A 14672-nucleotide genomic window follows, 5' to 3' on the forward strand; every position below is an offset into this window, starting at 1 on the left:
GATGCGAGATGAATTTCAAATGTTCATCATTGGATTGGTGGTAAGGGAGAAAGTGCCCACATTTGATGATCTGACAAGATCTTGCTGCAAGAGGAGGAGCGGTGGTAGAACTTGAACCCCCAGAGTGATGATCTTGCGTTGATGGCGAAACGACGACCATTCAGAGGGAAGCAGCCACAACAGCAATCACAGCAGAAAGGAGGAACATCGCAGAAGCATCCACATAAAGGTATGATTGCAAATAATTCTGTAAAGAAACGTTATTATTATGGAAATAACGGCCATATACAGAGTGTATGCTTTAAGAAGCAGGCTGATGATGCAAAGAGGAAGCAGGCAAAGCACAGAGGATACTTTGTTGAAGATGATGTTGAAGAAGATAAAGATTTCAGTCATGAATTTCGACTGTTCATAGTCGACCATGCCCTTTCAGCATCTGATGAGGACGATATATGGTATGTTGATTCCGGAGCATCCTCTCATGTGACAGGTAAAAAGGAATTTTTTGATAGTCTTGAAGAAAGTACATATGGATCAAAAATCTATTTAGGTGATGATAGTGGATACGAGATTAAAGGTTATGGGGTTATTCCAGTGAAGTTACCAAATGGAAAAATTAGTCATCTTAAGAATGTTTTATATGTACCTAGAATTAAGAAAAATCTGATATCTGTATCCATGATAACTAATCAAGATATGCAAGTCGAGTTCTTCAAGACTCACTGTGTGATAAAGGATTGCAAGAAAGAAATAGTTGCAATAGGCGTGCGTGTTGGAAGCCTATACAGACTAGATGTAAAGAGTATATCAAAGCGAGCCATGGTTGCAGGAGGATTGACAACCGAACAAATCTGGCATCAGAGATTCGGTCACTTGAATTTGCAGGACCTCATGCTTTTGCAGAGAAAAGGTATGGTTGAGGGGCTCCCTATCTTTCGTAATATTCAGTTAAATTGTGATGGATGTGCCTTAGGTAAAATGCATAGAGAACAATTTCCTGTGCATGATAGGAGGAAGGAAACAGATATTTTAGAACTAGCGCACACTAATATATGCGGACCTATGCAGACAAGGTCGCGAGGTGGAGCATATTATTTTTTGTTATTTACTGATGACTGCACTAGATATTCATGGGTTTATTTTCTGAGTGAGAAAAGTCAAACTTTCCAGTGCTTTAGAGAATTTAAAACCTTGGTGGAAAAATAGTTTGGTAAGAGTATAAAAATTCTCCGTTCCGATCAAGGGGGAGAATACAAGCTAGGGGAATTCATGAAATTCTTCAAATCTCACGGGATTGTTCAGCAGTTTACAGTGCCACACACACCACAGTAGAATGGATTTGCAGAACACAAAAACAGAACCTTAGTGGAGTGCGCAAGGAGCATGTTACAAGGTAAGGATCTATCTAAAAGCTTTTGGGCAGAGGCTATTAACACTGCTGTATATTTGAAGAACAGAAGTCCTACCAGGTATCTTAGCTTCAAAACCCCTTTTGAAGCTCTATATGGATTCAAACCAGCAGTAAATCATCTAAGAGTATTTGGGTTAAAAGCATTTTCCCATATACCCAAAGCTGATAGGAAGAAATTAGATCCTGAAGCTGTGAAATGCATCTTTGTTGGTTATGGCACAGAATTTAAAGCATATAAATTGTTCAATCTTGAGACTCATAAGATATTTGCAAGCAGGGATGTAGTGTTTCATGAACAAGTACAAGAAGGGAAAGATGACATAGGTGATGATTGGCACATTCCATTGTTGATGGATGAAAGCAGCGATGATGAAAGAGAGCAAGAGCAGAAAGAAGAACAGGAAAAAGGTGATAAAGCAAGCCCATTTAGAGCTGACAAATTTGAGGTAAGTTCCCTACAAAGGAGATCTGGTAGGAAGACTCAATTACCATTAAAATTGAAAGACTATGCTTTGATGTCAAATGTTTTGAACATTGTAGCGCCCACTAATTACAAAGAAGCTAGTCAATTTAAGGAGTGGAGAGCTGCAATGAATGAAGAGATGGAATCAATTCTTAGAAATGAAACTTGGGATTTAGTTGAACTACCTAAGAATAAAACACACATAGGATGTAAATGGTTGTTTAAACCAAAAATGAATGCAGATGGAAGTATAGAGAAATTAAAAGCTAGGCTGGTTGCAAAAGGATATTCACAGCAGGAAGGTATAGATTTTGATGATACTTTTGCACCTATAGCAAAGTTAAATACAATCAAAATGCTTATTGCTTTAGCTACTAAATATAATTGGGAGCTACACCAACTTGATGTCAAATCTGCATTTTGAAATGGTGAATTAAAAGATGAAATTTACTTAGTACAACCAGAAGGGTTTGTAAAGCAGGGGCAGGAACATCTTGTTTGCAGATTGAAAAAGGATTTATATGGTTTAAAATAAGCACCCAGGTCTTGGTATGTAAAGGTTGATTCTTTCTTTTTAGAGTATGGCTTTCATAGAAGTTTGAATGACCCAAATTTGTATACTAAGTACAATAAGCAGGGACAAATTATTCTGATTTCTTTGTATGTAGATGACATGATTATAACAGGAGATGTAGATGATGTAATCAGAGGAATCAAAAGGCTCATGGCACAAGTTTTTGAGATGAAATATCTTGGAAAACTTCATTACTGTATAGGATTAGAAGTATGCAGAGATACTGGGAAAACTTTTCTTACCCAAGGGAAGTATGCCAGAAATCTGCTAGAAAATTTTGGTATGGATCAATGTAGATTAGCAGCGACACCTTTGCAGTAGAATCTGAAGTTGAGCAGTGACGATGGCACTAAAGAAGTTGATGCTACAATGTATATACAGCTGGTTGGTAGCTTGATATATCTTACAACAACCATACCTGACTTAGCATACTCTGTTAGTGTGTTGAGCCAATTCATGTCAAAACCACTTGAAAGTCACTGGGTAGCAGCAAAAAGTGTGTTGATGTATCTTTGTGGTACTATTAACTATGGCATTTTATACACTGACGCATATGATGTTATTTTAGCAGGTTTTTCAGATTTAGATTGGGCAGGTAACTTGGATGATCGAAGATCCATCGCAGGTTACGCATTCAGCATAGGATCCAAGGTCATAGCATGGAGCAGCAAGAAACAGAGTATTGTAGCCTTGTGTTCATGTGAAACTGAGTATCAAGCATTGTGTGTAGCGACGTGTGAAGCGATCTAGTTGAGAAGACTTCTCAATGATGCAAGAAAAGAACATAAGAATCCCACTTCTATCAAAAGCAACAACCAGAGTACCACTAAATTGGCATACAGTCCAGTGTAACTTTCAAAAAAACACCAAACATATAGACACTCAGTTCCATTTTGTCAGAGAGAAGATACAGTCAAAAGAAATTATTGTTGAATATTGTAAAACTTGTGACAATATGGCTGATATTTTTACAAAGCCACTTGCACGTGTGAAGTTTGAATTGTTTAGAAGGATGCTAGGAGTCCAGGAGAACCCTTTCTCCATTAAGGGGGGGGAGTTGAAAATAATTAATATTATTTTGTATTAATGGAGTAAATGGTTACATAGTTGTAACGTTCTCCCTAGTTTAGGATTAGTTCCTAAAGTTTATGGGTTTGGTTGTAACTTCCTAGTTCCTAGTATTGTATTTAATGATGTAATCTTTCATTGATGAATAATAAAGTGTACGAGAGTGATCTCTCTGTTTTGAGTGTAGTCTCCAGGTGCAGGCCTCATCTGTGAGCTACATCTCCTTCTTTTTCAATTCTGTTCACATTTTATCTCTCAAACAAGTGAAGCTACAACTATCTCAAATCGTCCCCATATGAAAAATCATTACTAATGCAAGTTCCAATAATTCCATTAATAGCTCTTTAAGTTCAACCAACTGGAACTAAGGGTTGTGCTCAAGATAGGTATCGACTGCATACATCAACTCGCTCGGTGCATCCGTGAAAAAGTGTGCATTAATAACTATTAACATTGTAATCCAAAAGTAATAACGACCCTTGTAGAAAACAAAAATAGAGATTGTTGATATTATTGTTAGCAGCGTAAGCCATGTTCAACATTACCAACCATTGTTGACTTTACGCTTGACAAGGTAAGCAATGTTCAACACTACCAATTATTGTTGAATTTACACTTAACAACGTAAACCATGTTCAACACTGCACAACTATAGTCCTATGCATAGAGGGTTTTTTATGCAAGTTTCTTAGGCACAAGTTAAGCGTAATTTGTTTTGTTAACCAGGTTTACTATATTGAAGAGTGTGCATAGGCAATGAATTAAGGAGGTGTGACAGATGTCGTGAATGAGGTGTCCATAAGTGTCACGCATGTGACATCGAATGCGTGACATTTATCGTAATATGAGTGTTCTCATGAACAAAACATGTGGCATCGATCGAAATACACGTCAGAACCTATGATATGAATATCTATATATAGATATAGAAAAGTTAAGCAACTTTGGATATCAAGGAGACTTTGGATACTCAAGCAACTTTGGATATCAAGTGGATATTTTACTATGGATATCTTCAAGTTTTTAAAACATTGCACATTAAACATATATCCAAAGTTTTTAAAATAGTGCACATTAAAAATCACTCAAATGTCAAGTGAAGTAATGTTAGCATTACTTTACTTCCCAAAAACTTAAACTAAATGCATGCCTTTATCTTAAGATATTTGGGCTTCTTACTTGAGGAAGAGGCCAAATAAGGTGGTCAATTTAAAACTTTGGTTAAAAATGAAATACGAGCTTCAAAACTTTGAAATTTCATCTTTAAGCTTTAGCTAAAATAACTAAAATACCATTGATTTTTGTGTGCGCTCTATAGAAAAAAAAACCAACCAATTACTATAGTCCCTGCCTAGAGAAGGACTAATAAAAATAATCCATAGTGATCAAAATGATATATAGAAGATTAAATTGATTGGACCAACAAAGTTTAATTTTCTTTTACCAAAATAATATATATTATAAATACCATGATTTAATGGCATTAATAAAGTTTTATCTTTACTAACAAGAGTTAACATTAATCGTGATGGAAGCTTTATAAGAACTTTGGCGAAGCTTTCAAATAATTTCTTAGAGGTTTCTTGGTGAATGAATCATAACAACATTCTCCTATGGTTTTAGAATTCATAATTTTCCTAAGTGTGCTCTTAGATATTGGTCAAATAACGTAGTAGCTCACTAGGCATACATGTTTGGGAAAGTATATACTTGAGATTAGGTAAGGGAACCTTTACTTTCATGTGTTTATCTCTATCATAATTATGAAAATTTCCATAGGATTTTATAATAGAAACTCGTTTTTTTCGAGAATGGAGAACTTCATCTCTACATTACCAAGTGTTTGGCTCCTATTGATATTCTAAATCCCTAATTCTTAAGATGCATAAGAACTTTTAAAAAAACCTCTTTGGTCACATTATTATAGAAATTAAAGTATTTTGAAATATCATGTTTTGCAAAATTAGGAGCATTAGATATTAATTGGTATATTTATCACGAAAATAACTTTGGGTATTTCTCAAGAAGTTATGGATGCGCTTTAACACTTCACTGAGTTTAAGAATAAATCTCTCACAAAAAGGTTCATTTTATCAATAAAATATTGAATATTCTAAAAGTTTGAATATTCTTCACGGTAGGAGCATGAAACATTTTAGACACAAATAAATTTTTCATAACATTCATTATTAATATTTATGTTTAAGAAAAATTTCAATATAAATACATTTCTTAGGGTTTTATGTAATGTGTGTTTTTAATAATTGATTTGGATTGGATTATTATATTATTAATTATCTATTTTGATATTTTAAGGGTGAAAAACTAGAGAAATCTGTTTATAGGACTAGTTTTAGTGATGAGATCTAGTTCGAAGAATTGAGGTCGGAAAACTTTCAAGGCTAGTTTGAAGCCTTAAATGTCAATTTTTTGGGTTAAAACTTTTCTAGATAGTGTCACTCCCTATGACACTTTCTACACTTGAAGACATTTCCAATGGCGCAAGAATGACATCAATTTAATTTTAGATGCACAAATTATTCCTCTTGGAATTTAACCTATCGTGATTGACCACCATAATTTGAGAGGATGTCATTTCAACCCCTATCACTCAAAGGAAATAGGAATACCACCTGGAGAGTATGATTTAGAAAAAACGGTTTCATTCTATTTGCCTGCACTTTGTTCCATAGCAAAGTAGAGTAGCTAAATGTGGATAGATATATAGAATAATAGAGGGGGACTATGTGTTCTGTCGTAGACCATGGGCCATAAATCTCAAAAAACTACATAAGAAGTGCCTACTCCTTTGTATTTGCATCATTTCCATTCAAACAAAAGAGAACAAAACAACCTCACTTTCCAACTAGGGTTTCTCTTAAAAGGGTTTTTCAGATCATATTTCAGTGTTCATTGTGGTTGATATGTGTTTGTCATTCATTCTTCTCTATTTTTCACATTTTATCTATTGCATGAATAAGAACAAAAATAATAATTAATAAATCCATAAATCTAAGGAAAATGATCCCTCATGGTATAGATTTCAAATTTTATTCTATTTTAATTAACCTTGTTATGAGGAAATGTCTAGTGGAATATTTATATCATTTTACAAATCATGTCAGTATCAAAGAAGGTTTCTTTGAGTATATTGTGGGAATTTGTATGGGATCATATTGAATTAAGAATAAGGTAATAAAACCCTAGACATGGCTAATGAATCAGTTTATGATAACCAATGAGATTTTTATGTGGCTATAAGTGTAAGTTGCAGATATAAGCCATAATGTGAGCCTCCTAATGCTGACCCTAACCAATAAGATTGGGTTGTTTAGAGAAGATGGGGGTTCCAATGTAGAGTTAAAATCAAAGAGGAAACCAAGGGATATAGAAGAACCAAAGAAGGAATCCATAAAACCCAAAAAAAGAGTAACTAAATTCAAGTACCCTTAACCATTCATAGTTTGTCTTCAAGGTGGAAGAAAAGGTGAGCATCAAGATGTATCAAGCTCGGATCGATGCTTTGAAATTAAATCATTGTAGCTAGAGGTTTACTTTAGCCTTCACCACATAGATGAGGAACAAAAAAATTCATTTTCTCATTTGAAATTAGAAGGCCATGCTATAAGCCACACAAAAATCCTGAGGATGGAGTGGCATTACTTCAGAAAGAGAAAAGGGCAAAGGGTATTGGAGTATACCACAAAATTCAAGAAGATGATAATAATGTTAGGTATCTCCCCCAAGAACCCAAATGTACACCTCAAGTATCTAAGGGGTCTACACAACCATTTAAGAAAGCAAGTGATGTTTTTGAAACCTAGAATGGTGGATGAAGAAAACATAGGCTAGAAGAAAGATAAATTGAGTATTTCAAAGAAGAAAAGACACCATATTTCTTCCAAAGAAGGGAAGAATAAGTGGAAATGGGGAAGGAAAAGAAGACAACAACCACAACACACTAGTGAAAAGATCTTAGCAACCACTGAAACCACTATAAAATTGATGGTCACACAGAGGAGAAATGTTGTAGCTTACATTTGGAACTCAACCCAAAGAATTAGATGAAGGACAAGAAGAAGAAAAGTCTCATAGCCACAAATTTGAACAATCAGGTGGAAATAAACTTAGGCATGAATTAGAATATTATCTACGCATTAGTGTAGAAGAGGGTGAATCTTAGTAGCCTTCAACAATAGGAAGAAAATGAGGTAACCGAGTCATTCCATATAAAGATATGGGTTAAGAAGACAAAAGTTGATGCTCTGTTAGACTTAGGATCACATGAAAATCTCATTGGATCAGTGCTAGTCAACAAACTTAGATTGGAGGTTAAAGATCATCCTAACCCATATCCATAGTAATGGGTAAATAAGGATGCATAAATAAAGGTTAAAAATGATGCAGGATCATCTACCAGTGAAAACCATATTGACCTTCTTAGGTTAAAATCCATTTACCAAGGAAGTTGGTTTCCTTAATTTTATTTAATTTGTAATATTTCTAAATATAATCTAGAAGGTATTTATGTTGTTATGAAGTTGGATGAGTGTCATTTAGTTTCTATGTAAATGGATAGACTTAGCCAAATTAAGAGTTTGTTAGATAATCTAGCAAAATAGGTTGATTTTGTTGATTTGAATACACAAGTTTTATTTAATAGATTTCAATGAAGTTGAAGAATTAGAGAGAGATATAAAAATGACATTTTCCTTATTTTGAGAGTGGGTGAGTACATGGAAAGAGGAAGACTGCACATAACATTGTCAATTTGTAATCTTCCTTTTTTATATTGAATAAAATTATGTCAATTATATGATTCTTTGTATGTTTGTAGTGATATTTTTTGTTGGAATATCTAGATTAGAGTGCATTTTTTCTTAGAAAAGAACTTAAATGCAATAATGGTTCCATCATTGAACTCAAATTGATTAACCATAGCACAAACTCGTTCTCTTATCTGTTATATGAAGAATTAATTGTTGCAAGCAATCGATTCACATACTCGAGATCAAAGTTTTAAGTTAACAGTTTAAATTCCAGGGTAATAGTTATTCGGGTTTGGAGTGTTGCATGAAAATTGGACCAAATCCATTTAAATTAATGATAAACACTGAATCCATTAGGTGATATAGGCATCAATCGATCTGTCAAGAGTTTCCATCAATTCAACTAGAATGTTATTTAGTTCAATAAAATTTGAGTGAAGAAGTCGACCCCTAGAGATTTGGACATAATTTATAAGAAGATTGAAAAGGTGTGGACACAACAACAAGTGGTTAGAGGTTATCCATGTTAGTGGAGTATCTGGTTTGGAAGGAATCATGAGTTAGAGCCATTAGAGAAACTTTGAGGTAAAAAATGGGCATTGAAACAAAATTGTATAACAATAATCAACGTTATAAGAATCAATAGGATTCAATATGATGATCTCAACCATTGGGGATGATTCACCATTTTTGGAGTAAAAAGATATAACAAATAGAGGCAATGAAATTTTAATATATTTCGATAGCGAGCCTAGAATGACTTAGCTATTCAGCATCTAATGAAAGAACTAAGCAAATGAAGAATTTTGTTTAATAATGACCAGGACCAGCTTAGATGGGGGAAAAAAGATGGATGAGAGTTCAATATCAAGAAATCCAAAGTTTATCTCAGTTAGGGACATATTGGTACAAATGACCCTTCGTGGAGAAAATTATGGGTGGTGCCACATTTGCCAAAAAATAAGATTTTCATGTTGTTGATTTTACAAAGGAATGTCCTAACCTCGAAAAACCTTATAAAGAGAGGATTTATAGGTTCCTCTTAGTGTTGCCTTTGCAAAGATGTAGAAGAGGTCCTTAATCATCTTCTCAACACCTATAGCTATACGAAGACAATTTGGGACTGATTGAATTCAGTATTTCGACAAACAGACTGGATTCGGGAAAGCATACAAGAAATAGTAAGGAAATGACAAGTGCAGTATAAAAAAAAGCAAGTTGGTGAACCTTACCTGGAATTTTATTATGTGTTTCATCCTTCAGGAAATATGGAAGGAGCACGATAGACAAATATTTTGTGATAAGAAGCTCCATGTTGAAAACCTGGTGGAGGGAATAAGACATCAGCTAAAGGAAACAATAATTAGCGGAGGAAATCAACCATCAAAGGAATAACCATCCCCCAAGGAAACATGAATTCTAAAGTATTTTGATCTAGAATACTTAAGTGGGCAGGGTCAGCAGACAAGAGAGTGCCATATCCAATGGGGCTTTGTGGTCTGGTTGGATCCCCCTTAAGCTGAAATTTTACGGGGCATCGAAAGGGAACCCAGGAAAGGAAGGGGTTAGAGGAGTCATAAGTAACTAGAGTGCAATGAGTAAGGGCTAGAGTGTTGGAGGTAGGCGAAAGGGCAAGCCCCGAGTAGACACTCAGGGCTCTGAGTCCAACAAATGGACACACATGGAGGAAGCGGTGAGGGTTGCTACTAACAATTAACAAGCAACAGTTACACAAAAAGGGAAGGAGATAGTGGAAGTATGGGAGAGTGAGGTTCGAAGATAGCAGGGTTATCTTTGATGGGAGAATAGAGGAGGAAGTAGACTGGATCATCGACACTAGGAAATCTAGAACACACATGATTGTGTACCACAAGACCCTAGAGACCGCTTGGCATGTCAAGACTTTAGTGGGGAAGCTGCAAGTGAAGGAAAAAGAGTTGAGGAAAATGAGACAACTCAAGACAAAAATCCAGTTAAAAGCTATATACTAGCGCCTGAGAGGAATTGAAGAAGTTCTAAAGGGTATGATTAATATAGAAAAATTGTAAGCTAGTAGAATTTGGGATTTGAACAAGATCTTCTCAATCTACTTGAAGTATACCCACAATGTGGATATCATGCAGGGTGAAGAGATAGGAGATCTAGCCTATTTGAGAAAGTATCGAGTTCAGAAAGCTAGCATTTCAGCTGGTTGTTCACTAGCAACTCTAAAGGCTATAACGACAACCCCTGTGGCGGACCCAACAGTGTGGCGAGCAACTCTAGACAAATAGTATTGTGTTTAGGGAATGATACTGTTAGTTGATCATGGCGTGGACCAATATTTTGTTTAGTTTCATGTTATGTTTCTATACGCAATATTGTCGTTATTTTATCAAGTTTAGGTGTGAAGATGAAAGTTGTATAACTATTTAGATAGGAAGACCTGCAAATAGAAGCAATGGGAAGGGGAACTTTTTTGAAATGTATAAGGGATACCAAAGACATAAAAATATGACAACATGCCATGTTAAATGTGTGATCAAATCAATCTTCTTTTATAACTAGTCTGGTTTCCAATCTCGCAGACCAACTACTATTTTTGTACTCTCTATTTATTTAGTAATATACATATATATTCATTCATTTTATTTAAAAAAATATTAAATTCATTATTTTTTAATTATTTAAAAATAAATTTATATAAAAACATAATAATGATATAATAATTATTTTATTTTTTTTAAATTACTTTAAATTTATTTAAAAATAAACTTATACAGCCAACTATATTTGTGTATTACAATTCTAATAATATTGCGATATGGAATACAAATACAAATTGAGCAATTTCTTTTGTAAGTTAATATGTTAATTTATGCTTCAAGTAATTTTTTAATTAAGTTGAAATTAATGGACATGATTGAATAAATATAAATCTCAACTGTAAAAAATAAAGATATATATATATATATATATATATATATATATATTATTTATTTATTTATTTATTTATTTACTTATTTATTGAATTATATAAGAATAAAAATAAAAGTAGTAAATAAGTGAAAGTTTAAAAAAATATAAAGATTAAAGAAAATAAAGGATAAAGATCTGGAATAAGTTAAGAAAAAAGAGTAAAGAGTAGAAAAATATGTAAAAATCAAATTAGAAGAAGGTAAAGAATGGAGAATATATATCTATATATATATATAAAGAAGGGTAAAACTAAATAATAATATTGAGGTCAATAAAAAATAAGAATATGGAATAAAGATAAAGTAAATATAGATTTTAGTATAAAAATGTGGTATTAAAAAGGAATAATTTGAATTTAAAAATATGGAAGTCATGATTTAGGGGTTTAATGAAGAGTGGATTGTATAAAAAGAAATAAAAGAAATCGTATGTCTAGAAAAAACACTTACATATTATTGTTGAATATAGATATCCCGTGAAGATGTTGAGATATTGAAATAATGGTTAAAATAAAATTGATCCAGATCTAAATATGAAAATTAATACATTTAATGAGACGATAACACTCTTCCTAGAAAATAGAAATTAGCATATATATATATATATATATATATATAGAAATGCAAATTTAAGTTTGAGATAGAAATTAAAATAGAAATTTACATGTACGCTGCATTGATAAAATAATATAAAAAATAAGTATCATCTATTTATACAAACAATGAAATGGACTATGAATCTTGACAAGAAGAATTAGAATTAGGAAAATGCACTATGTTTTGCAAATAATTTACCAATGGACTTCTCTAGGCTACATAGATTAACAACACTACAATAGATATACAAAGAAAGTGAAAAAGAAATCAAACATCATTTGTAGACATATTTCTACTAAAACCCATGAGCAAATGAAGAAACCTTTATGGCTCTAAAATAAACTTGATTTCAATGTACATACATTGATTTTATATACATTTCTTTTATGACTTCTAGAGAAATTATTTCAAAATTAGCATATATATTAAAATCGACACAATAGAATTTGAACAGAAACATAAATAGGAATAAAATTGACATTGAAATCAACATAATGATTTCAATTTACATTTTTCACCATTTCTAAATTAACATATTTAGACACTGATTCTGAGATCATTGCGTTAGACATTTGATTTTAACATACATTTTTTTTATCACTTCTAAATAGATGCATCTAAAAATTAACATGATGTATAGTAAAATAAACACATTAGAATTTGAACAGAAACATAAATAAAAATAAAAATTGACATTGAAATTAACCTGCATTGAACTCAACATAATGGGTTCAATTTACATTTTTCATCATTTCTAGATTAATAGATATACCATAAATTGAAATAAATGTATTAGAAATTGAAATAAAAATATAAATTATTATTGAAATGGAAACTGAAATAGAAATAGGCCTAAAATTTGATATTGAGCTTGACATAAAAATTAAAATAAAAAATAGAAATAGAAATTAAAATTGACATTGAATAGAAATTGATATGTAAGTTCAAATAAACACATTGATTTATGTGTACATGAATTTATTTCAATGTACATTTTTTATCATTTAACATTGTTAGGAAAACCATTAAATTTAAAATGACCGTACTAATATCCTACATATACATAACATATTTTTATCATTTATAAACTGTGTTGTTATACTTTAAATTGAAGAAGATAAACACACATTTATCGTTCTTTACAAAATTGAGAAGGATTCAATATCTTAATCATTTCATTTTGTTATTATTCAGAGTTTCATCACTAAAAATTATTGTTACTTTTTCACCATTTGGTTTCATAATGATGTAAATTTCAAATGATCATGTTCATTTCAAACATATACATACACAATGATTATGATCCAAAGGCAAGTAGTGTAGATCCAACTCAACTCTGGATTTGTGGTGAGTCTAAAGGGGTTGGATCCCTCAAGGTACAAACCTCTCCTCATGTTTTGCACTCTAAAAGAAGGGTTGGACCTAAAAGGATTTGGTCCTATTACTGCATGATAAGTTTGTTTATATTATTTATAAATTTCAAGTTCTTATTTTTAATTCAATTAAAACATTTATAATACATATTACTACATACATATATTTATGACATTTTTCTACATGTTTTGTAATTTTTTTAATTTAATCTTTCAATATGATTTGTATATCATAGATTATATAAACAGATCTTATTAGAAATATTATTTTTGTTAGAAATTCTAACTCAAGGACATCTAAGTCGTTAAAATCACTGGGGGATCACACTTGATTTGGGGCACATCAAACCTTACCATGACCGGATTTTTAGCCACAAAAAGTTTCAAACCATGACCTTTTCACTACAGAGTGCCTTAAACTTAGCATGATGAATTTTTAGCCACAAAGACTTTCAAACCATGACTTTTTCACTACATAGTGCCTTAATAGAACACCTTGTCACCATGGATGAATATGAATAACCAATAGAGTAAAATGTGTGTGTGTAGATATATATAGATATTTATTAAAACTGAGAGAGAGAGAGAGTGAGAGACAATTTTCTTTAATATATTTTTAATTTTTAATGTAATATGCATAGCACATATGTATAAAAAGAGTTTAATGTAAGTATTCAATTTTTATATGGTTATTAATTAAATTTTAATATATAGTTTTGAAATATCATAGTTAGAAATACGAAGAATCCTTATTAAACTTATTTTAATGTTATATGGATGTTATGATTTTTTTATTATTTGTAATTTTACTAATAAAAACAAAATTGCAATATAACAAATTGGAATGAGAAAATTTATTATTTGTATTATTGTTATCTTTTTCAATTGAATACACAATATTATTATAATTATTTAACTCTTCACTATGTTATCACTCAGGTTGTTCCCTACCTCCAGAAGGGAATACGGCCGAGGTAACCACTAACCAATCTTTTAGCTGCAGATTCTAGCAAATCTGCAACCAAAGAGGGCTCTCTCTTTATAATTTACATTTATTTTGAAGTATTTTAGGCAAGTTATGACGCACATAGTTTGGTTTTAAGTTTGTTGGATGGTGATCTCAAATAAAGTTGGGATGAAAATCAAAAGCAGTTTATACCATTGGGCAATGGGGTCAATGATGATGTACTGCTGAAAGTGTTTCTTTTGTAAAGGGCAATGCTACAGAGCAAGATAATCAGCCTTGGAGCAATTTTTAGATCTGGAAATTTATGAAATGTAAGCCAGTGGATGAAGGGCAGTCAAGAATCCTTGATCATGCTGGTAGAGGGAAGGTGCTTGAATATTATCAAGGAGCAGTTAAGAATTCCTAAACAGTATTCAATATGAAAGAATTAGTGCAAACATAAACAGCTAAGAATTCTTATTTATGATTAATTCTGAAGAAAACACAATTAATA

This window comes from Pinus tabuliformis, chromosome 7 (genome assembly GCF_031772625.1).
Source record: "Pinus tabuliformis cultivar Carrire ecotype Pingquan chromosome 7, CPIR1, whole genome shotgun sequence".
NCBI classification, from domain to species: domain Eukaryota; kingdom Viridiplantae; phylum Streptophyta; class Pinopsida; order Pinales; family Pinaceae; genus Pinus; species Pinus tabuliformis.